Source organism: Felis catus, chromosome B1 (assembly GCF_018350175.1).
Source record: "Felis catus isolate Fca126 chromosome B1, F.catus_Fca126_mat1.0, whole genome shotgun sequence".
Lineage (NCBI taxonomy): Eukaryota > Metazoa > Chordata > Mammalia > Carnivora > Felidae > Felis > Felis catus.
This window is the reverse complement of record NC_058371.1, coordinates 49,923,917-49,949,418: the sequence shown is the minus strand read 5'-3', so window position 1 is coordinate 49,949,418 and position 25,502 is coordinate 49,923,917. Positions and strand designations below refer to the sequence as shown.

General features: G+C 43.0%; 1 protein-coding gene and 1 long non-coding RNA gene across 4 annotated transcripts in view; one reads left to right on the top strand and one right to left on the bottom strand.

The window, feature by feature from the left end:
* The window catches only part of EXTL3 (exostosin like glycosyltransferase 3), a 132,952-nt gene extending 124,473 nt beyond the window's left edge, over nucleotides 1-8,479 (bottom strand). Inside the window, exon 1 of one of the 2 annotated variants that reach the window (XM_019828622.3) lies at nucleotides 8,355-8,479. The gene's annotated coding sequence lies outside the window, so the exon portion shown is untranslated. The remainder of the gene's footprint in view (nucleotides 1-8,354) is intronic. The other variant, XM_019828623.3, reaches the window with a different exon arrangement.
* A 9,322-nt stretch (nucleotides 8,480-17,801) lies between these two features.
* On the top strand, nucleotides 17,802-22,913 carry LOC109498872. Of its 2 annotated transcripts, none has more exons than XR_002155841.3 (4): nucleotides 17,802-18,085; nucleotides 20,625-20,759; nucleotides 20,835-20,945; nucleotides 22,081-22,913. It is a non-coding gene; the product is annotated as an uncharacterized LOC109498872 (long non-coding RNA). The 2 variants fall into 2 exon arrangements; XR_006596548.1 differs by lacking the exon at nucleotides 22,081-22,913 and adding an exon at nucleotides 21,075-21,906.
* The last annotated feature ends 2,589 nt before the right edge of the window (nucleotides 22,914-25,502 follow it).

The window sequence follows — 25,502 nt, the reverse complement described above, 5'->3', positions numbered from 1 at the left end:
CAAAGTGGCTGATAAGATGCAGCAGGCTAGGAGATGATAAGGAGTCTGGGTTTTCAAAGCAAATCAAAATTCAAACCATGCTGGTAAACTAAAGGTTTTGAGATCTTAGTGACAGCCCAATGAAGAGATCAAAGTTATGGGCAACAGCTCTCTGCTCTCTGTAAGAGCAGATACAACCCCTTGGGCTGACAGAATATCAAATATCAAGAGGCTACTAGATAAGGTCCCTTTGCAGTGTCAAGACTCTGAAGTTTCAGATGAGAGTGACAAGAACTCATGTGAGGCATCTGCATGAAGAGATGGCCTTCCTCCGTCCAGTTAGCTATCTATGTGTTCAAGTTTATCCATATACCCTGTTCCATTACCATCATGTGGTTTGGGGACCATATTAGCTCAGCCCTTCCTGAAACATCTTCTCCAAATTACAATGGAGTCTTGTGATGTCTATCTTCAGGAAGCTATGATGCCAATACTCTGAAGAGTGTTTTTTGACTTTTAGGGTTGAGGGTACTCCTAAATGGAATTACTCAATGTTCTTCAGAAAACAAAAACAAAAACAAAAACCCAGCCAGGAACTTTGCTATCCTGGGTCCTCCTTGCCTGGATTTTCGTTTATCTGCCCCATTTCTTACCTATCTTTCCAGGTCCTTGAGCTGGAGAGTTCATTCCTCCTTTAGAATACTGTGATTCTCCTTCTCAGCCTTCACACGTGGAGGTTACCACGTCCCAGAAGTAAGCGATTAGGACATCTTCCCTAACTTTGAAGGATTCATAGACTAAGTAAATATAAAGGGACAGGTGCTGTGATAGGAGGTAGATGGGCAAAAAGGTGGGAGTGATCATCTCTTCCAGCATGGGCAGAATTTTACATCATTTTCATTTGTCATGAAATAGTATTCTTCTGACTTTTTTCAACCATGTAAATATGTAAAAAACACTCTTACCTCACAAAAACAGATATGAGCTTGATTGCCTGTGGATGAAAGTTTGCTGACCCCTATTCCAGGCACTAGTTCCCAGGGCAAAGATGGCCTCCTTCATTTTTATCTACTCAGTTTATTATTATAACTGATACCAATAATACTAATACACACCAACTGTTGAGAACCTAGGTGCCAGGTAGTATGTACTACAGAGAACTGCTTTGAAGAATAAACAAAATAATGCATGTAAAGCACTTCACATAATGCTTCATCCAAAGTAAGCATCAATAATTATTAGCTACCATTACTATTTTTGTTTATACATCTTATCCCTGATCAGTAAAATGACTCATAAAAGGAAGATATTACCATCCTATGGAGGATGAGAAAAATGAAGTAATTTGTGAAATCACATAGCTAATAAGTAGCAGAGCTAGGAATTGAACCTGATTTATCTGACTTCAAAGCTGTGGCCTTTCCATTACCTCACAACCTCCTGTTTAGTTAACATGAAGTAAATTCACTGCCTGCTTGTTACTTGCTGGTCGACCCATGAGCAGCTGGTACTATTGTTCCTGGAGCCCGCCATCTTGTGTCAAGAGTAGCACAGGGCTTATTCTATTCTTGCTTCAAAGCTTAAATGCCTGTTGGGCCACTCAGTTCTTGTTTCCTGCCAAGGGATACTCTTCTTTATGACAGTAAAGATGACTAAACTCAATGAACAGTTAAGCCTTTTCCTGCTCAGGTGTCCAATTCTGTCCGCTTCCCCAAGTTCTTCTGATGACTCATCCTTAGGTAACTTCCTGAAAATGACTCCCCTGGGATCCTACCACAACAGCATTCTAACAGAAAAGTACTTTACACTTCCAGTGATAACTCCAGATAGTTTCCACCAAAGCTAAGAGTGTTAGTTGCATAAAAACCATTCCTATCTGCATGATGTTTTCAGAGTGGATTATAAAATAGTATTGAAGATATTGTCCACAGCTTCAAAATTATATTCAAGGGAGCCTATGTGATAAATCCTTCTTTGAATTTAGTTCCAGGGGAAAAAAAAGGTCTTCTCTATAGTTGAATCTGTATATTTTATCTTGCCAGAATATGATGTAACCCAACCTGTTTCCTTTTATATTGTGGCTTCCAAGAAACATAAAGCCAAATTCCATGCCAAAGCGTCTCATCCCAGGTGCCTAGTAGAATCTATTTCTGCTTCACTGCTATGACCACTTTTACATGTTACAATTTTAAATCTAGCTTGAATACACTGTGTGTCTCCTCTACGCCAGGCACTGTGACTTTCTCATGTGCCCATCCTTCTTAAGTGGTTTCAAATCTGGTGCTTGTTTTACTGAACTACCCTAGTGCCTTATTTTTTAAGTTCTGTTTTACCTTATGTCCTATACTTAAGATCTCCTGAAAGCAGGTAAGTCCATACACTGGAAAGAAAAAAAGGCTCCATTCACCATTATGCACATAGTTGTGAAGGGCCAACCTGGCTTTATCCTTACAGGCCTCACGATAGGGGTGTCATTCCATGAATATCAGGGCTTTTCCAGATTGCCCTGTCTTCCACATCTCTCTCTTTCTACCTCTGCTTGTCTCTTGTGTATCACTCTTTTTGTTTATCTTTTGGGGTTCCCACTGTGGGTATCACTGACCCTCCATGCAGGCATTAAGAACTTCAGGCAATCCCCACACTTGTCTGTGCCGGGGAGAGTTACATGAGTAGGACTCCCATCCTGATGGGTCTGCAGCCACCAGACACACGTCCTAATGAGAATCCTTTAGCTCCATGTGGCTTCCTCTCGGGAAGCACAACTCTCTTTGGTATCTGTCACCCTCACGTCACTTCCCCTCCAATTGTATCTGTTCCCCTCTTGACCTTTCTGTAAGTCAGGAAGGTTAATGCAACTTAGAGTTTATGTCCAAGGGTGATTGGCAGAGCAGCATCTAGAATAAAGCTGGCAGACAGCTGTTACTTGATGGAAAAATTGGAAACTGGAAAGGATATGTGGCACAACAGAGGCCCTCAAATATTTGATAATGAATGAATGAATGAATGAATGAACAAACTCTAACTTCTCCCCACTTTCCCACCTTGATACCTAGACAAAGCCAGCAACCAAACACCAGTGCCAAGCACGCAAATTTCTGCAGTAATTGTAATCCTCTGCATTGACTGCAGCAAGGCTAATAAAGATGGAAATCCTGGTTTCTTTCTCCTTAGAAAGAAAGCCAAAGCACACCTCTGTCAGCTCAAAGAGGTGCCTTGCCAGCACCAGGCACAACTGTCTGGCAGAGGCCAGGTTTTTGCTTTAAATTCTCCCTTTGCCTGAACTTGCTCAGTGACCCTGGGCAAGTCACTTGACGACTCTGGATCTCACTGTGCTCATCTGTAAAAGGTGGAGGTTGAACTAAACGGTACCTCTGGGACCTTCCAACTTTACACTTCCGTAATCTGTCCTCCGGGAATCCAGCCAGCATTCTTTGCTTGGGCTGGGCCTTTTGAGATGTCTGCTTTAATTTTTGACTTACATTGCCTAGTCTTCTTATCACAAATTTATTTAAAGTTTCTGGACTTTGGTCATCTGACCAAAGTGCTCAATAGGCTCAATAGGCTCAATAGGCTTTTTTTTTTTTTTTTTTTTTTTTTGTGGTGGCGGTGGTGGTAAAATAAAATTGATCACTTTAGCCATTTTTAAGTGTATCATTCAGAGTCATTAAGCACGCTCACACTGTTGTGCCACCGTCACTTCTGCTAATCCACAGAACTCTTTTCATCTCATCTAAACTGAAACTCTACCCATTAAACAGCAGTTTCCCACTCTCCTCTTCCCCTGTGCCTGGCAACCACCAGCCTACTTTCCATCTCTACCATATGTAAAATCCTATACTATTTGTTCTCTTGTGACTGGCTCTCTACTTAGCATGATGTCCTCAAGGTTCATCTGTCTTGAAGCACATGTCAGAATGTCCTTCCTTTTTAAGGCTGAGTAAATAATACTTCATTGTATGGATAGACTACGTTTTGTTTATCCATTTGTCCACTGATGGACACTTGAGTTGATCCCCCTTTTGACTCCTGTGAATAATGCTGCTATAAACACAGGCATACAAACATCTGTTTGAGGCCTTGCTTTCACTTTTTTGGGTAATACACTGAGAACTGGAATTGCTGGATCACATGGTAATTCTATGTTTACTATTTTGAGGAACTGTCACACTGTTTTGTTCAATGGGACGTTTAAATGCAAAGACAGAACTACTTAAGAAGCTAGGGTTGCAGGGGTGCCTGGGTGGCTCAGTTGGTTAAGCATCAGACTCTTGGTTTCAGCTCAGGTCATGATCTCACGGTTTTGTGGGTTTGAGGCCCACATTGGGCTCTGCACTGGCAGCACAGAGCCTGCTTGAGATTCTCTGTCTCCTTCCTCTCTGCCCCTCCCCCACTCATGCTGTCTCTATCTCTCAAGATAAATAAAATTTAAAAAACTGGTATTGCAGTCTTTTTGCCAGGCTGACTCCTGAGAGGTGTTTCCAGGGTATAGATTTGCCTAGAAGGGTTGTCTTGCCTCATTCTCAAGAGGGGCAGGGGCCACTTGCTGTTCAGAATGAATCCTGCACTAGACACTGGATCTGGAGCCACTTCTGACCCTGCCTCAGTATCAACATCTGTAGAGTAACCTAATAATACTTAATTTGCAGAGTTATTATGAGGGTCGAGGATGATGCACACAAAGCACTCAGGTAAGCACTTAGAAAATGAAGACATGAATCTTACCCTGCCCTGATTGCAAAGGGTGGTTCTAAAAACCAAATGAAAATACGAGAAAGCCAGAAATAGTAATGCATTCTACAAATGCTAAGCCCTCATCATTGCTTTTCTAATCACTGCTATCGCCACCTACTTCCTGGCCTCCCAGGTCTAGCCTTCACTCAGGCTTGAGAGTAACTGTCTAAAGCACATACGACCCTGTTGTTCTCCCGCTGAAGATTTCAGTGGCTCCCCTCCCCCTTGCCCAGGCCTTTTCTGCGCTGACCCCTACCTCTCTCTTCAGTCTTATTTCTAATCTTTGTAGGCCTCCTATATTGCCACTTCACCCCCATGATTTTGTTAATACCTGTCCCCTCTACCTGGAGAACTCTTCCTCCCCTTTCCTGGCTAAAAGTCATTCTTTCATATGAATTTCAGGCACTACCTTTTCCAGAAGGCCTTTCCCAACTCCACCAAACCATAATAGGAGCCCATAGCACCATGAGCAGACATCATCGCACCAAGCACACACTTTCTTGGAATTATCTGTAGGTTGATTTCCCCAACTAAATCAGCTTCTTAAAGTCAGGGGTTAGATTATTTGCATTTCCAGTGTTAGCACAGTGTTAGGATGTTTATTGAATAAATATATGAATATGAACAACTAGGGTGGTTTTATTGTAAAGTTGGGATAGTTCACATATGATTAACTCTTGAGTTAATGCTTCTATAATCTCATATTACATGACTCCATCATTAGAATAATTTTAGTATCACTATATAATGATTTTTTTGTTAATTTGGTGTCTTTTTGTTGTTGTTGTTGTTGTTGTTGTTTTGTTAATTGGCACCATAAGGGATAGAAGCCAAAGGGGAAATATTTAAAGGTATTTTCTCTATCCCCTTCTCCTTCCAAAATAATTGGTGTGTCTTTAAATTGAGGTCCTCTGGTCTTCATGGTGCTTCTTTTTAAAAAAAAAAAAAAAGTATTTTGAGACAGAGCGCGTGTGCGCATGCATTCAAGCAAGGGGGCTCAGAGAGGAAGAGAGAGAATCCTAAGCAGGCTCCATGCTGTCAGGGTGAGGCCCGACCTCACCAACCACAAGATCATGGTCTGAGCCAGAAGAGTCTTGATGCTTAACCGACTGAGCCACCCAGGCGCCCCTTCACGGTTCTTTTGAAAGATGCTTTTGCTTCCTTAGCAGGCAAGAACTATCTAGGCCCCTAATTGTATGGTCCTGATGACACGGCCCCCAATAAGAGATCTTCCCTACAGCTATTTTTCACAAGGAGTAGACTAAAGCAGTGAGTCCACTCTCACACTTAGTAGGTGCCTGATAAAGATCTGCTCAAGAAAGGAGTAAATTATGAGTTGCTTGTTTGTGCTAACTCCTGTAAACCAGCTTGTGGCTAGAGGTCAGTTTTTAAGTTGATCTCCTTCAGAAGCAAGAACTGTGCCAGCTGTGCCATTTTTGAATAAGGGCATTGGAAGACTGTAAAAGCAATGGGTTGTTTAAGCTAACCTAAAATGCATATATTTACAGCTGATATAGGAAACATTTGATCTGCTTATTTTTTGTGAGCCCACGAATTTGTATTTAAGTTTCCTTATGTGGGTGTCAGTGTCTTTCCATATGACTCTCTTGAGGCTATGGGCTCACTGATGCTTACAATGTACTATGCAAAGTTATCTCTAACATGTTCTTAAACTGCTCCTTTTAAGCTTCAAGGAGTCCCCTCTTGTTCTTATGGGTGTTGGTGACTATTAACGACATACTGGATTTTGGTTTTATCTTTTGGGTTTATTGCCAATAACTGAAGACCTCATGATGGGAACCACTGATGTATACCAACAGAATTTTTTTCTTGTATTTAGTTTTTTAAAGGTTTGTATCTTTTTACTCATAAATACATAATGCTATAAAATAATAGTAATGTTAAATGTGGAGAATACAAATCTTTTCCAAATAGAAAATATTTTACATAACGAGTAATTCATAATTTCACATTTTGATAGAGAACTGACGTTTCTGGAGCAAAGTACCCAGAGACAGCATTAAGGACCATTAAGAATCCCTGCTTAACAAAAATTTAGAATCCTAACAATTTCTAGACCTACCCTCTTTCCTTGGGCATAGGTAAGGTGGTTACAGTTTGAAAGAATTTTCTTATTTTTTATTGGTATCTCCAATCAAGAGCTGTGTCTAGCAAAAAAAAGAATCTGTGTTGATTCATGGCATTTTATATTTGAAAGGAACAATAAAGAAAATTTAATCATCCAACAGTTCTTTTCTTGGAGGCAAAAATGTTTTATTTTATTTTATTGAGAGAAAGAGAAACAGAGCACAAGTTGGGAAGGGGCAGAGAAGGAGGGAGACACAGAATCTGAAGCAGGCTCTAGGCTCTGAGCTGTCAAAACAGAGCCAGAAGCGGGGCTCAAACTCACCAACCATGAGATCATGACCTGAGCCAAAGTCAGACGCTCAGCTGACTGAGCCACCCAGGCACCTCTAGGCAGAAATGTTTTAGAATCAAGCTTGTCTGATTTCCCATCTTCTGCCTTTTATGATGAGCCAGTTTGCTAATTAGGATCACGTTCAACTGAAGAATATATCTTTTAGCTTTCCTAGTTATAATCTTTATTATTAAACAATAAATGAAACTGCATGTATATCATAAGTAAAATCAATCAATTGATAATGATTAGAATGGATATAATATAGGGTAAGGGTTTTTAAAATCTATATACCTTTAAAAATATAATTTATTTTACGCTGGGGATAGGGATCAGAGGACTAATGGGCTTTTCTGAACCTTTAGAAGTGGGCAAAAGGGACATCATTTTAGAACCGAAGCCTGGAGTTTTCAGGATGGGATTATTTGGGGTTGGCATTATTACCAGGAAGGGAGACTGAATGAATGGAGCCATGCAGTGTGACCCAGAAACAGGCTGAGGAGCACAGACGCCAACAAGCTTAAGCTATCGCAGGTGCCCACTCCCCCATTCAGTGCATTCAATTTGGCAAACTTTATTTTTTGGAAAGCTCAAACTGTGCGATCTCCAAACTAGGCTCAGCTGTGCTGTTAAGGGGGCTCTGGCTGTGGCAGCAGGGACTGCCGGGAAGCAGGTCCTGGGAAGTAGTCCTGGGGTGCGGTGTGTTTGGGTCTATTATAACTTGAGGACACCCACTGGCTTTCGATCAGAGGATAGCCACCTCCGGATAGGGTGTCGCAAGAGGCGCACGCGACAGACGCCACTCACTACCTGAAACAGCAGGGGCTCAGGATCCCCACGCACACTGTGAAACAGACCCCGACCGACATCTAAATTTTCCTGAATTCTCACACATGCACACATCCGAAGAAACCCAGCCCACACCCACACAAGTTCTCACACATTCTAACCCCACCCCGAAGTCTGCACACACAAGGCAGAACGGATGAACCAAGAGCTTGAAATTACCCAGGCACAAACTCCCCAAATCAGGCTTCCCAAAGCCCAACTGAGTCTAGAGGGAGCCGAGAAGGAGTCGCAGACAAAAGAGTTTTAAAACAGATCCCTTGGAGCCAACCCGGTTGCTCCATGTCTAAATTTTGGCAGCTTAAGTCTTCTCCACTTTGAACAAGAAAAGACTCCACACACACCCCGCCACAGGGACGGTCCTGAGAAGCCCCCCTACCTTACTACAGCGCCAGGTGGACAGCTCTCGGAGGCTGGGAAGGGTGCGACGTAAATCCCGGCGGCCGCCCGCAGGAGCCGCACAGCTGTGGGCCACAGCGGCTGCGGCGCCTGGCCCCGCCCCCGCCTCAGCCCCGCCCCCCCGGACGCCCCGCCCCCCGGACGCCTTGCCCGCGCGCCCCAAACCCTCCGGGCTCCGCCGCCGCCGCCGCTTGGTCCCCTCCCGGCTCGCGGACTACAGGGCCCGGTGCATTGTGGGAAGCCAGAGCCCAAAGCTAGGCGGACGCTGACCCCTGGTGGGTGCAGTTCCAAAGGGAGACGGGGGCTCACGGTGGGGGCACTCGCAGGAGCGGCGGGAGCTGCAAGCTAAGAGAGAGGGAAGGCCGACCGCCCAAGGCCACCCCAGCGAACTAGTGTCTATTGCACATCGCTCCTATGTCAGTAAAATAGCACTATAAACCCAGATGCTTTCAAAGTGCCTGGGGCCCCCTGCCTAGTAGTGATATAAGTAAAAACTAAGGAAACTAAGGAAAGCTCTTTTTTTTTTTTTTTAACATTTATTTATTTTTGAGACAGAAACAGAGCATGAACGAGGGAGGGTCAGAGAGAGGGAGACACAGAATCCGAAACAGGCTCCAGGCTCTGAGCAGTCAGCACAGAGCCGGACGTGGGGCTCGAAGCCACTGACAGTGAGATCGTGACCTGAGCCGAAGTCGGACGCTTAACCGACTGAGCCACCCAGGCGCCCCAGGAAAGCTTTTTAAAATAGGGAAATTCATTTTTTAAATTGTAAGACTAAATGACGTCAACGTTATGGAAAAATCTGCACTTAATTTTTATTTCTGGTAAAACCACAGATGGGCTCAACCTGTCTAGAGAATATGGGGAAAAAATGTAACAGGAACTAGGAAACTGGAATCCAGGACTTTCTCTTCTGGGCATGTGTACCTCAAGGAAATAGTTCAAAAGAAGTATATTTTTAAAAAGTAAATTATATAAAAATATTCATAGTGAAAAATTAGAAAATAACAAATGACCGATAATACATGAAAGGCACAAAAATAATACGAACCTATTTAAATAAGAATATGAAGAGTATCACCCTGTAGAATGATTTCTATCAAATAATGTTAAATGAAAAACACAGAACACAAGAAAACACAAAGCCAATGATTCCAACCATGTGAAAATGTATGTGTTCACAAATATAAAAAGAAACTTTGGAGAATGTGAATACAGTTTAATGTGTCTTAAGATTCTTTTATTTTTATTAAATAATATTTTAAACATTTCTAAATTGTTGGGGCTAGTTCTAATTTTGGATAGTATATGCAAGATTTCAGTTTCCCCTGGCTGTAAGCAATAAACAAAGTTATCTGAAAAGAAAAAATTCTGAGGCTGTAGTGAACCATGATAATTTTACTTGTCTACAAATGCTGGTGGGACACAAAAGGAAATAAATTTATTGGGAGTGGGGTGGGGAGGTGTATTAATCTGCTAGGACCGCCTAAGGAAGTACCACAGACTGGGGGGCTTAAACAGATATGTATTGTCTCACATTTCTGGAAGCCGGAAGTCTGAGATCAAGGTTCTCTCTGAGGGCTGTGAGGGAAAAATAAATCTGTTCTGGGCCACTCTGTTGGTTTGTAGACGGCCATCTTCACATTCACATGGTGTTCTCCCTACATCCATGCCTGTGTCCAAATTTTCCCCTTTCATAAGGACACCAGTCATATTGGATTAAGGGCCCACTTTACTCTGGTATGACTTCCTTTTTTCTAACTACATCCACAACCATATTTCCAAATAGATTCATGATCTGAGGTACTAATGATTAGGACTTTAGTAATTGGAGGGTGAGGGAGAGGGGTGGAAAGAGGACACAATTCAACCCATCACAGGATTCCAAGTGTAATCTTACGAAAATTGTACCTGGCGAATGACAAAAATAATAGTATAACGTATGCAATCTCAAAACATATCAAAACCCTAACAACTTAAACACAGTAAAACCAAGTTGATTACAACTTTCTTCTTTCTGTCTTTTAACACCATCCAGGCCTTTTTAGTTGAAACTGGGGATGTTAATGAGCTAACAAAGCCTAGAGGCTTTAAAGATAATATATCTGATGTGTCCAGTCTCCTGCAGCAAGGCCTTGAAGATGTGTCCAAATGCCTGGGAGGAGGGTGGCTTCTCTTGCATTTGAACCTCAGGAACATGGGCAGACAGAACATGGGTTGAGAATTACAGGAAGCAGGATCCCCATCACTGGAGGGCGCCCACAAATACCCTCCTGCTGAAGAATTTATCTTTAGTGCAAGAGGCTGATGAGAGCCCTTGCAGCTTGGGGGAGGATGCCCTACTGGGGAGGAATCTGGTCTCCCCAAACAGAGCCAGCCTCTCCCAATTAACCTTACCACGTGGGTGGGAAGAGAAGCTCTAAATCTTCACTGAGCCCTGCCTCCTACCTTCTGAGGTGATGAGGACTCAGAAGATCTCTGAGAGAAATGAAGTCCTTAAGATTTCTGGATCAGTTTGCTTGTTTGTTCCTTTGTTTAAAGAACCAGAAGCCCAGTCAGTGGTATACTGATAAAAAGGACGACTGGCTCTCCAGAAAGAAAAGCTCTCATTTGTGGGGTTTACAGACTTCTGTGGTGTAAACACTCCCACCATGGCTGATTTCAAGCTGCCAACATGAGCTCACTGAACACAGAGTTGAAGCTCCAGCACACCGCCAAGCCCCCATAACTGGCTTAACAGAGTCTCAAAGCTGGGGAGCAGGGAGCCATATCTGGAGCACCCCAGTGAGAGGTGGAGAGAACGGGCACCCCTTGTGGGTTAGGAGAAGAGCCCCCGGCTGGCAGCCGTACTAGTGGGGAGCCACGGGCAGTGGGATGACTCAGTGAGAAGCAGGGTCCACACATAGCCTCCAGGGCAGTGAGGATGGCCGATGGGCAGGAAGGTCAAACAGAGCAGGCAAAAAGGAGGAAGTGCATTCTTTCAGAGCTGAGAGAGGCTCACCCAGTCTGGTAGGAGAATTAGGATAGGTAGCTTTAGGGCAGGAGAGGCGATCAGAATTTTCTCAGACTGGAGAGAAACACCCCTCTTTTATTTCCTTTATGAGGGCATTTTCCCGGGATGACCTTACCAGGAAGCGACACATTTAGGTTAGAGCTTCCAGGGCTCACACAGATGATCCTTGTCAACTGAGCTAAATCCCACATGGACTTCCTCCCAGTGTAGAGATTTGGTGTCAGGCTGAGCCCAGCAAAGGACACATGTGGGCTCCTCTTACAACAGGGTGAAGCTTGTGTGAAGGCAGGTAAGAAAACCAAGACAACTTGGTGGGTCTCCTGTCACTGACACTGTATCTCAGGGGTGTCGTATATATGGTGGAGATCAGTGGTGAGCCTGGGCCACAGCTTCGTAACTCTTGCCTAGCCACACCTGGCAGTGTTCGTACTCAGCACTGCTTTCAATACTGTTCTTGTACAACACATCCCCCATACCTGCCAGAGCCATCTGTCTCACAGGCAAACCTGATCATATATATGTTCCTCCTACTTAAGAACCCTTTCCTGGGGCCAGTTCACTGTCATTCGGCACACAGGCTTTTCCCGATCTGATGTCTATTCATCCCTCTAGCTTTATCTGCTGCTCTGCTCCTGGTAACTTCACTCTGTCTAGGTTGCCATTCCCAAACAAGCTCTGTTTTCTTGATTCTAGGCCTTCTTCTTGTGTTTCCTCTAAGTTTTTACTCTTTTCCTAGCTCTATGAGTCTATTCCCATGCCAGGATCTTGAGTCACATCTATAGTTTTATTATTAAATTCCTGGTTTTTTTATTTTGCTATCTTTTTATTGTGGGAAAATATATAGGACATAAAACTTACCACTTTTCATCAAAAAATTTAGTGGCATTAATTACATTCACAATATTGTGCAACCATCACCACTATTTCCATAATTTCTCATCACCCTAAACGGGAACTCTGTACCTATTGAACAATAAGAACCCACACCCCACTCATCCAACCTCTGCTGACATCAAATCTACTTTCTGTCTCTATGAATTTGTCTATTCTAGATATTTAATATAAATGGAATCATACAATAGTTGTCCTTTTGTGTCTGGCTTCTTCTATTTATCATAATATTCTCAAGGTTCATTCGTGTTGTAGCATGTGTCAGAACTTCTTTCCTTTTCCATGGCTGGATAATATTCCATTGTATAGACATACTACATTTTGTTTACACATTCATCTGCTGATAGACACTTGGATTGTTTCCACCTCTGGGCTATTGTGAAAAATGCTGCTCTTGAACATTGGCATATACTTCACACATTTTTCCCTCCTCACGATAAGATCTTATTTCTCTTGTAGACCTGGTGAACTCCTATTTATGGTACAGAATCCTTTGTATGTAGAAAATGGAGCCCGAACCCAAACCTCCTGACTATGACCAAAGATGTTTCCACTTTGCCCCACTGAATGACAGTCTTTCCTAGATGGGCTATCAAAATGCAAGGGTGGGCCAAGGGTGGCAAAAGTGGGTCTGCATCTGATACTCATAAATGTCCCCAGGCAGCCATTTTCATAAAGTAACAATATGTGTAGGTCACTGTAGGGTGTGCATGTATGAATAAGTTAACAGAAGAGTAGAAAAGAATGGGAGGCAGATGAGAAAGAGAGATGAGAATAAATGGTCGTGTGAATACTTAACAGAACTTTAGTCAAGCTACTAAATCATACTATAACAACAAATATGTCCCAACAAGGACCAAGTAGGTGGTGGGATGCCAGCATGCAACTTCATTTTGTCTGTTTTTACATGAAAATAAGTAATAGAGCATACTGAAGACAAACAAGGATATTTAATTGACCATATATTAAGTGGCATGATCTAGACTGAATTGGTCAAACCCAACTCATTGCTATTAATCTGACCCCTAAGAAATAGTCACTGAGAGCCTCTTGCTCTCCCCTGCCCCAAGGCCTTGAGACCTTGTATTGAATATTGTCAGCACTTACTGCAAAGTTGTAAGACATTCCAAATTGTACACTCAGAAGTCCTTTTATTTTTTTAAGTGTATTTTATTTATTTTGAGAGAAAGGGAGAGAGAGAGAGAGAGAGGGAGAGAGAGAGAGAGAGAGAGAATTCCATCAGGCTCTGCACTGTCAGCACAGAGCCTAATGCGGGGCACGAACCCACGAACTGTAAGGTCATGACCTGAGCCAAATCCAAGAGTCAGACGCTCAACCAAATGAGCCACCCAGGTGCCCCCGAAATCCCTTTTGTAACCCTAGTCATGGGCCATCATGAAGCAAAATTGGAAGTAAACAGCCAGTATCTTCTTTCTGTGTCTTTTCCTTCCAGGCACCAGCTGTTAACAGGTATGAATCATTAAGGGTGGAATTTTAGGCATGAGTGGAAAATAAAATTTTTTGGATGTAGCAACCTTTCTGGCACTCCTTAAATCACACCATCAAGACACACCACATATTCAGCTTGGCTGAAAGGCCAGTCCTGCCTGGACAGATCCTCTCAAGCCTGAGACACTCTGACAGAGAGCAGGCTTTGAAAGAATGTCCTGCTTCTTAGGGTTGAGCATAACCAGACATACTGGTGCCATCTTGATGCAGTCTGAGTAAAAAGTGTTTAAGGTGATACAAGAGGATGTGGCTAAAAGAGGGAAGCAAAAAGGAACCTTGGGGAATAAGCCTGGGAATCAATTTTGCCTTTTCCTCAATTTCCTACGCCTAGTGAGAGAAACCAAAGTTCTAAGACCTACAGGGAGCCACTAGGTATTGTGTCACTGGGCCATTCCTTAGAGCCCTTGTGTATTCGTAGCTCCCTCTCCATATCCAAGTCTACCCTCAGTGCACAACTGCTAATGGGCTCACTTAGAAAGGAAAGCTCTAAAGCATTCAGGCAACATCAGCCTTGTGCATAAATCTCAAAGAACACAAGATTTTCCTTTTACATCTGTCTCTCTCCTTTCTTTCTGTGGAGCTTGAATCTTCCTGTCTCAGTTACAGACTCTTAATCTCTTACCACTTCCCCATTTCCTTCCACAAAAAATTATCTTTACCTTTAACAGGATCGTCTATATTAATTCATACTAAAGTATACTCTGGTTTCTCTTCAGATCACATAAATCTTTTGCCTTTTTAATTCATACTAAAGTATGAATGACTGAAAATAGCTTACACACTGTCTTTTGCTAGAGTAGCTACATTTTCCAAAGTAATACTTTCATCAGTGATAGATTTCATGTAGTATTTTTTAAAAATTCCAGAGATAGGGGCGCCTGGGTGGCTCAGTCGGTTAGGCGTCTGACTTCGGCTCAGGTCATGATCTCACGGTCCGTGAGTTCGAGCCCCGCGTCGGGCTCTGGGCTGATGGCTCAGAGCCTGGAGCCTGCTTCCGATTCTGTGTCTCCCTCTCTCTCTGCCCCTCTCCCATTCATGCTCTGTCTCTCTCTGTCTCAAAAATAAATAAATGTTAAAAAATTTAAAAAAAAATTGAGAGATGGAAAAAGATACACCATGATAACACTAATCAAAGGAATGCTAGAGTAGCTACTAATTATATTACTTTCAGATAAAGCAGACTTCAGAGCAAGGAAAATTATCAGGGATAAAGAGGGGCATTACATAATGATAAAAGAGTCAATTCTTCAAGAAGACACAATAATCCTTATTGTATATGTGCCTAACAACATTGTTAAAATATGTGAGGCAAAAATGGATAGAACTACAAGGAGAAATAGATGAATCCACGATTATAGTTGGACACTTCAACAGCCCTCTGCCAGAAATGGATAGGTCCAGCAGGCAGAAAATCAGTAAGGACAGGGGTGCCTGTGTGGCTCACAGGGGTGTCCGACTTTGGCTCAGGACGTGATACCACAGTTCGTGAATTTGAGCGCCACATCGGGCTCTCTGCTGCCAGCATGGAGCCCGCTTCAGATCCTCTGTCCTCCCCCCCCACCTCTGCCCTCCCTCACTCATTCTCTTTCTCTCTCTCTCTCTCTCTCTCTCTCTCTCTCTCTCTCTCAAAAATAAATAAATAAAGTTAAAAAAATCAGTAAGGACATAGTTGAACTCAACTTCACCAATCAACTGGACATAATTGGCATCTACCAATTACTTCCCTGAACAACAACAGAAAACACATTTCTCTCAAGGTCACATGGAATAGTCACCAAGACAGACCACATTCTGGGCCATAAACACATATCAACAAATTTAAAAAATAGAAACTATACAAAGTATGCTCTCAAAGCGTACAGAATTAAACCAGAAATCAATCACATTAAGATATTCTAATGTTTATTTTTGAGACAGAGAGACAGAGAGAGACAGAGAACGAGCAGGGAAGAGGCAGAGAGAGAGACACAGAATCTGAAGCAGGCTCCAGGTTCTGAGCTGACAGCAGAGAACCTGACGTGGGGCTTGAACTCACAAACCGTAAGATCATGACCTGAGTATAAGGTCAGACACTTAATCAACTAAGCCACCCAGGTGGCCCAACATTAATATATTCTAAAATATTTAGAGAGTAAAAAACACACTTCTAAGTGACATATGGGTCAAAGAAGTCTCAAGAGAAATTTTTAAAATGTTTTGAACTAAGTGAAAATGAAAATACAACTTACCAAAATTTGTAGGATCCAGTGCAAGGAGTGCATAACAGGACATTTATAGTACTGAATGCACATATTAGAAAAGAAGAAAGACCTAAAACCAGCCATATGAGCTTCCACATTAGGAACTTAAAGAGAAGAGCAAATTAAATCCAAAGTAAGCACAAGAAAATACATAACAAAAAATAGAGTAGAAATCAATGAAGCTGAAAACAGAAAATCAATTTTAAAAATCAACAAAACTAAAAGTGGATTCTTTGAATAGATCAATAAAATGGATAAACCTCTGGACAGACAAGCCAAGCAAAAAGGAGAGAAGATACAAATTATTAATACCAAAAATCAAAGATCCCATGTACATTCAAAATGCATTAATACATTATGTAGATATATAGTTAAAAACCATAAATACTGATTCCATGGACATTCAAAGGATAATTAAGGAATATTATAAATAATTCTATGCTCACAAATTTGATAACTTAGATGAAACAGACCAATTCCCTGAAAGACACAAGTCTTTCTACCAAGTTCATTTCTAGCAAAATTTATACAAGGAGAAATATATAATCTGAATAGGACTTTATCTATGAAAGAAATGGAATCAATAATTAGTAACTTTTCAAACCTGAAAGCACCAGGCTCAGATGGTTTTACTGATGATGGCAACAAACATTTAAGGAAGAAATCACATTGATTATCTATCACCTCTTCCAGAAAACAGAGGCGAAGGGAATATTTCCTAATTCATTCTGACGACAGCATTATCCTAATACCGAATCAGACAAAGCCATTGCAAGAAGGAAGACTACAAACCAGTATCTCTCCTGAACATAGATGCAAAAATCCTTCAACAAATTATTAGCAAATGGATTCCAACAGTGTGTGAAAAGAATTATACACTACAACCAAGTGGGATTTATCCTGGGTGTACAAGGCTAGTTCAACACCCAAAAATCAGTTCATGTAATCCAGCATATAAACAGACTAAAGAAAAATCATTTGACCATATCAATAGATGCAGAAAAAGTACTTGACAAAATCCAACATCCAATCATGATAAAAATTGTTCATGTTGGATCTTTCATAAAAAATAAGATAAGGGGAACCTGGGTGACTCAGTCAGTTAAGCGTCCAACCTCGGCTCAGGTAATGATCTCACGACTCATGAGTTGGAGCCCCATGTCGGGCTCTGTGCTGACAGCTTGGAGCCTGAAGCCTGCTTCAGATTCTGTGTCTTCCTCTCTCTCTGCCCCTATCCCACTCATGCTCGCTCTCTCTCTCTCTCTCTCTCTCTCTCTCAAAAATAAATAAACATTTAAAAAAAAAGGTAAGATAAGGGCCAGCTCAGTCCATGGAACATGTGGCTCCTGATCTTGGGGTCATGAGTTTGAGCTCCATGTTGGGTGTAGAGATTTCTTAAATAAATAAACTTTAAAAAATTAATAAGACAGATACATTTCACCTAAATAAAGAATACTAAGAGAGAAAAGACTTGCCTTCCTAGAGTTTTAAAACATGTTATAAATGGACAACCACTCCCACTTATTCAACCCCCAAGATAACTTTTGCACTGAAGATAGGTTTTGACCAGGGGCACCTGGATGGCTTGGTTAAGCGACCGACTCTTGATTTCAGCTCAGGTCACAGTATCAGGGTTCGTGGTGCTCTTTTGGCCCCAAGCAGGCAAACATCAATTAAGAAGGAGCCACTTGCCCTTTGCTGGTGGCAAAGTCTAAAGGAAATGATGACCCTGGAATGTGGAGCCTCTGCTCTCACAATGGAGGCAAGAGGACGAGGTCTGGGGTGACAATGGCAGGCTTCTGCTGCTAGAAGTGAACAGAATCACTTCTGATTTAACCCCGTGTCTCCTTTGACATTCCTCTGGCCAACTTGGTCTTCAAAGCACAAGGATTTAGAAGATGAGAAGGATTTTCCAGACATAAAGGAAGAAAGGAAGAAATCAAGAGCTGTAAACAAGGGGGACAAAGAAGCTAAGACAGTATCCTTTGTATTTCTAAGTGGCCTTCACTTCCTGGTGTCAGAAGAACAAACCCCTGTGCCGGATGCTCCAGATTCGAGGTCATTATCCTCTCTGGCCTTAAAGGGGTGGGAATCATGCTCTGGTTAAAGCATTTGTCACAGTATGGTTCAGAACTCTCGCTCAGAAAAAGAATTAAACCCATTCAAAGGCATTTAGAATCCCAAATATTAGAGCTAGTTGAGGCCATAAACATTGATTTTTTTCATGTCCCCTTTAATGAATGAGAAGACCCCAGCCCAGAGAGGTTATAAAAGACTGGCCGCAGGACACACGACAAGGAGAGACAACAGAGGATAATGCAACCAAGCAGACCTGGGCTGGATTCACAAACTTGCAGAAATCATACTTACCCGTCGGAGTCCCTGCTACTTCATCTGTGAAATGGGGATAAGAAGAACCATTTCGCATGATTGGTGTGGAAACTAAGATAGAAAACCTGCAGGGGTACCTATGTGGCTCAGCCCGTTGAGTTCCCTTCTTCAGCTCAGGTTGTGACTCTTGAGCCCTGCATCGGGCTCCCGGTTGTCAGTGCGGAGCCTGCTTAGGATCCTATGTCTACCTCTCTGCCCCTCCCCTGCTTATGCACTACGTAAAGTACTCAATAACTATTTTCCTTTCCTTTGGTTTCCAGTGTCAGAGCCAGTACTCAGTGCCTGGGCTCTGGAATCCCAGTTCCTTCCTCTTTCCTCTGGTCCAACTGACAGCAATAGGTAGTGTAATGCAGGTATCAGGTCATGTTGGAGAGGGGCGAGGTCACGGGTGGGCTACAATGGGTCTGTGCTTCTGCTACCTGCCATGGGACACACTCAGCTGGTTTCAGCTTCTGCCTCTCCCACCGATAAGCTGTGCAGGAAAACCTAGATCCACCTATAGTTTCATTTTTCCATCTGAGAAATAGCGCAAAGGCCATTAAAATGGGTATTATCTGGTATTTTAGAAGTCTCCCCAGTGAACTTCTCTTCATCTGTATTTATGTGTACATTCGCTGCAAGAAAAAAATCCAAATTCCTTCCCCTGAGTCACAAAGTCCTCAGCGACCTGGCCCCAGGCTGTCTTTCTAAGATCTCATACCCACTGTCTGTGTGCTCACTGTGCTCTAGACAAATTCGCCTTGTTTCTGTGCCTCAAATATGCCAATCTGGGTCCTGCCTTAGGGCCTCTATACTAGCTGGGCCTCTGCCTGGAATGCACTTCCCTCACATCTCTGCATGGAAGGCTCCTTCAGAACTCAGCTTGATGTCACCATCTCAGACAACTCATAGAAGAAGCCACCCATTCACTCACTATCACATCACCTTATTTTAATTCTCTATGTAGCTCTTCTCACTTGTCGATCATTTTCTTATTTCTCTAGTTACTGTCTGTCTCACCCTACTGGAAGGGAAGCTCTACGAGACAGCAATCTACCTTATTTATTGTACCTTAGTGTACAGAAACTGTTCTGGCACATGGGAGGCACTCAACAAATACTTGTTGATTGAATAGAATAAGGAATGAACTCCAAACCACCAAAAGTGAACTAAAGAGCATTGTCTCAGGGGAGTGTTCATTCTAACTAAATCCTGCCTCACAGAAAGTTGCCAAGATTCAGAAACTCGCCAGGTCAACCAGGCAGCAGTACATGAGTGAGAAGAGCATGGGCAAGGGACGAATCTTCTTCTAAAGGATCTCAACTGGTTGGACATCCAAAGGCATCTCTACCAGGAGACCTCCGAAAATAGTTCTCTATGTGTTTCTGCAATGAGACTGGCTCAAATATCCATTTAAAGACAGTTAAATTGTGTTTCAAATGCTCCCTGCTATATAAATGCTATGGTCTCTCTTAAATGAGACAATTCTGAATGGGAGTGGTGCTCTCAAGCCAGGGCAGAGCAGTTGTTAAGAAAGATTAGTTACCTAAAGCAAATGTGAACTTTTCATATTTTGCCAGTACTCAGGCTCTTTCCCACCCCACCTCCAATCTGGACCCACTGAAATCCTGCTACTTCATTTTTTTAAACAAGTTTATTTATTTTGAAAGAGAGAGAACCGGCAGGGGAGGGGTAGAGAGATCTGAAGCAGGCTCTGTGCTGACAGTGGAGAGCCCAATACGGGGTTCGAACTCATAAACCCCGAGATCATGACCTGTGTGACCTGAGCTGAAGTTGGATGCTTAACCGACTGAGCCACCCAGGCGCCCCCCTACATCTTCATTTTTAAGGCACAACTATAATGCTACAGCTTCTGAGAAACTCTTCAATAAGCCAATACTTTCCTAAATTTCATTACCCTTTTGTATATAAATCCATTATATTACTTCTTTTATTTACCTTATATTATAATTACATTTATATACCTAGGGTTACCCTAGAAGATTACAAGTTCCTTTATCTCCCCCTAGCAACTATCACAGTTATTTACACAGAGGAGGTGCTCAATAAGTGTTAGTAAAATGAAGAAAGGAATAAGAGAAGGTAGTGTTACTCCTACTCAGGTGGTGGCTAAACACCGATTTAGGACTGAGAACAGCAGACAGGGGCAGGGATCTTGAACTTCCACCAGCATTTACTTATATGCACAGACCTTCTTTCCTGTCAGCACTGGGAGGATGAAAAGGCAAACCAACGCCTTGCTATGATTTGCTCAATTAACCCGGACGAGATGAACAGACTTCCCCTAACAGGCTTCCAAGGCATGTGATCTCCAGCCATCCCGAAGGCTGAACATTAACTGGTAAGATCGGATATATTGCTTACAAAGTTGTTCTCGACTGCAATCTCTAAAATAATTAAACTGTTTTAATTTTAGGTAAATAAGGCTAGAAAATTCATGCTGGAGACATTAAGTTTTGATCTATGATAACCAAGGCTTCATTCACCATCACTACCACAGGATGGCCACAGAACAGGATTTCAGAGGGTAATGATTTTTGTTTTTGTCTTCAGGGAAATGAATTTACTCATTTTTACAGGCAACTGGCTTGGTTCCAATTGGTTTTGTCCTCTTATACAGCTTTGTCTTCTCCATTTTTTTCTCTTTTGTGATCAGCAAGAGAATATCCACTATTGAAGAACCATCCATAACCAGCCACAGTGTCCTCTCTACCGTCTTCATTTGCCTTGACCTCAACATCCCATAACCAAATCTTAACTCCATGTGCTGGAGCCCTGTCTCCCATTTCTGTTTTCTTTCCTGCTCTGTTTCTTTTCTTTTATAATCTCCCGTCAGAGTACTCCTCATGTCCCTCCCTATTCCCCATCCTCTGACAGTTTACTGAGTCTTCTACAAAACCACCGATAAGAGTCTCTATGGAGAATTCTTGTCGCTCTAAGGCACTTTGGATTAAAGTAACCAAGGGTTCCATCACCTACTAAATCTAAACCTGCGTATATCCTCTGACTCAGTAATTCCACTCTAGGGTACATATAGTAAAGAACTGAGTGTCTATGCACACCCAGCACATGTACAAGAATGTTCACAGCAGCTTTATTCATAATAACCCAAAGCTAGAAACAACAAAATGTTCATCAACAACAAAATGGATAAAGTATGATACATTTACACAATGGAATGATACACACCAAAGAAAAAGAATGAATTATCGCTATACACAACACCATCCATGGATGAATCTCAAAGACAATGATGAGAAAAAGGAGCCAAAACCCACAAATGTCTCCTGCTACCCACCCCCCCCCCCCCATATATAAATCAAACAGGCAGAGCTCATTTATAGGGATAGAGACTGGCAAAGTGGTTACCTCTGGGGAGATCCAGACTGGGAGAGAGCATAAGGGATGCTATTGGAGTCCAGAAACACAATTTACCTTAATCTGGTTTGTGGGTGGTTACATGGTCCTAATACACATATTAAAAGTTGTCATGATTAGTATACTTTATAGAAGTTATACATCAGTTAAAAAGAAAATACATTAAGATTAAAAAAAAGAAAATAACCCATGTATTACCACAAATTCCCAAACAAAAAACAAGCTGTGCTCTATCCCTCTCCCCCACATTCTAATTGCGCTTCCTCCTTTTGTGTTTGTGCCAGGATGGCACACGATGGGTGCTGTTAGCATATGACGTGGGGAGAATGTGCAAAGCAAGCAGACAGCGTGGCAGATGGAAGCATACTCACCTTGTGAGAGGAGTAGTTCTGGACCTTCCTTTTGCAATTTCTTCAGCTGTGGCTCTGGAAGATGAGCATATGCCCCGAGAAAGACAGTGGAATAAGCAGTCTCTCTGTGATTATTTTCCCCCTTGCCTTTCCTCTGATTTCACCCTCACACTCTACCTCGTGGTCAAGGAAAACTCTCTCTTAAAGCACCAACACCCACGCTCTCCTTTCCATCCATTTAACCCACCACGGCAGGCACGAGGCGTAGTGCCCAGCATGTGTCTCTTCTCTTTTCCCTGCATCACCTGTTTCATCCTCTTCCTCACATCCTTCTCCCAGCCCTCCCCCCACTACATCCCTCTTTGTCTTCCTACTTCTTTTTCTATCCCCACCCCTCTGTGAGTCCCTCTCTCCTCCCGATCTGCTCATCCATGTCTTTTCTCCACAGTGTGGAACAAAGATCTAATGATTTTCTACAGCATTCTGAATTGTTTAATTTTAAAAAGGAATTTGGGAAAAGCCAGATTTGGGTTTATAAATAACACCTTTCCTGTTCATTGAGACTCATCTACATCATGACACGGATGTTTGATTTTTAAACTGCACGGCTGTCACTGTAAAGTTAGAAAAATGAAACCTAATGAAATTGTGGTACGGTGGGCTTGCTGTTCTCTCCTTAGGAAAACAATTTCCAGCAACACTGTTATTAAGTACTGAAAAGATTTACTCAAAGTGAAAGTCACATAAAATTTCTAAATGACCTCGATTTATATACACAATAACTTACAAAATGCCTAGTGGTAGAAAAGCAGTTATGGGAAATTTGTTTCATTTCTACTTTATGACCCACAGGGAGAGGAGTAGGGGCGGGGAGGAGGGAGCTCCCCTGGGGGAGGGCTAGACTGCAGAGGTCAAAGGGATGTGCGTGGAGACCAGGCAGGTGAGAGGCAGATGGAACCAGGGCTGGACTGCCGTAGCCTCAGGAGGCTAACGATTTACCTGGCCTTCAAACCCGCAGTCTTTAACCACTGTTTAGTGCTGGGAAGGAGGGCGAAGGGCTGCTAAGTGCGGAGGTGTCCGGAAGCAGGGGGGAGGGGGAAAGGGCGCCCTCTGGCGGCAACTGCTCAGCCCTTCCTCCGCCGTCCTGAACGCTCTAACCCAGCATAGCAACCCAGCAAACCAGAACCTGTGTTGCTCACCCTCCCGCATACGCCAGGAGGCCGTTTCGCAGCCAGGGGTTGATTTTACCCCACCGCCAGGGGCCCACCGACTATCTTTTACAGCTGTTTACTCCTTTCCCCCAAGAGAAGTACTGGAAATAAAACACTCTCCACCTCGCTAGATTTCAGCAGGTGTCAGCACTCTTTAGAGGATGATGCTGGGCAACTACAGTTGGCCCCACCTTTGATTCAGCTCCGCAGGTAGCTATTGTGGGACCCTTCAGAATGCCCGCAGTAGGGGGCTGCCTGGGTGGTTCAGTCAGTTAAGCATCTGACTTCAGTTCTCACAGTTCACAAGTTCAAGGCCCACATTGGGCCATGCAGAGCCCATTTCAGATCCTCTGCCCCCCCCCCCCCCACTGCCCTTCCCCTGCTCATACTCTCTCTCAAAAATAAATAAAAGGGTTTAAAATTAGAAACAGAATGTCCACAGCAGGAACATGTTCCTAAAATTTCAAAACTAGGAATAATAACTTTCAAAACTAAGGATAATAATACCTACCTCCCGGGGCTGTATGAGTTACAGTGCCAGGCACACAGTAGTGCTCAGTAAATGGTTCCTTCCCATGTCCCTTCCACATCCATCCCATGTTCCTTAAAAAAGACAATTTGTTGGGTGCCTGGGTGGCGCAGTCGGTTAAGCATCCGACTTCAGCCAGGTCACGATCTCGCGGTCCGTGAGTTCGAGCCCCGTGTCGGGCTCTGGGCTGATGGCTCAGAGCCTGGAGCCTGTTTCCGATTCTGTGTCTCCCTCTCTCTCTGCCCCTCGCCCGTTCATGCTCTGTCTCTCTCTGTCCCAAAAATAAATAAACGTTGAAAAAAAAAAGATGAGTTGGTAAGTTTATTTCCTCCACGCTACTTGGCCGGCAGGGCCAACACAGGCTTGTGGCAGTTTGGTGCAGCTGCTTTGATGTAGGAGCATCTTAATATGGCCTAAAAGGCCATCAGTGTTTTTTTTCCTTAAGCAATATCACCAATAATGTGAGAAACAGATATCCTCCCTCCTTCCCTGAGACTCCCATCCATGACTTCCATTTCCCATCCCCAGATGGATGTCAGCCTTGCACATGGTAAGAAAACAAACAGACGAGGAAACCATTTTACATTTGGACACTGCCAAATTACATCACCAAGTCCCTAAGTCAAACAGCAACCTCAAATCAGTTGCAAAAGGACGTAGCGACCAAAGAGCTCTGCTTTATTACAATCATGTTCAGAAGCTGGCAGAGTTGACTGCTTCAGAAAATGGGAGTCCTGTTAGGGTATGTTTTAAAGTTGTCTTACAAGCTGCCTTCAAGAAAAATGGGTCACGCTCAGAGAGGCAGGTTCTTTTATTCTGCTGAGCTCTTTGATGGTTATGGCTAAGCAAAGGGGGGCCTGGAGCTAAGATCTCCCATTAAAGCCAGAAAGTGTCTTATAGACTATTTTTTTTAACCATAGCTCTTATTATTTATACGGTATGATCAAAATGCATTTCACAAAACAATAGTTACTATGCACACACTTGTATTTTCTATTTTTATTTAAAAGAAAATCTTTGTGACCCTTTAAATTGGCTCTACCACCAAGGGATTATGACACAGATTGAAAAATGGTGGGCTAGGATGCTGAATTATCCTGTTAAATAGAGAAAAATAAGTGTGTACTAGGATAACTGGGAAAAAGCATGTGAGGAAGAGAGGCAAAGGAAGAGCTGTAAGATGTACTGAAGACAGAGCAATAAGGCAGGGAAAGTGACCAAGAACCAGCACCCTGGCTGATGGACTTTAAAAAAAATTTTTTTTAACGTTTATTTATTTTTGAGACAGAGAGAGACAGAGCATGAAGGGGGGAGGGGCAGAGAGAGAAGGAGACACAGAATCTGAAGCAGGCTCCAGGCCCTGAGCCATCAGCCCAGAGCCTGATGCAGGGCTTGAACTCACGGACCGCAAGATTGTGACCTGAGCTGAAGTCGGACGCTTAACCGACTGCGCCACCCAGGCGCCCTGGCTGATGGACTTTTAAAAATAGAAATTTCTTGGGGCACCCGGGTGGATCAGTTGGTTGAGCGTCCATCCCACTCTCAGGTCATGACTCTCACAGTTTGTGAGTGCGAGCCCCTCATCAGGCTCTGTGCTCATGGCACGGAGCCTGCTT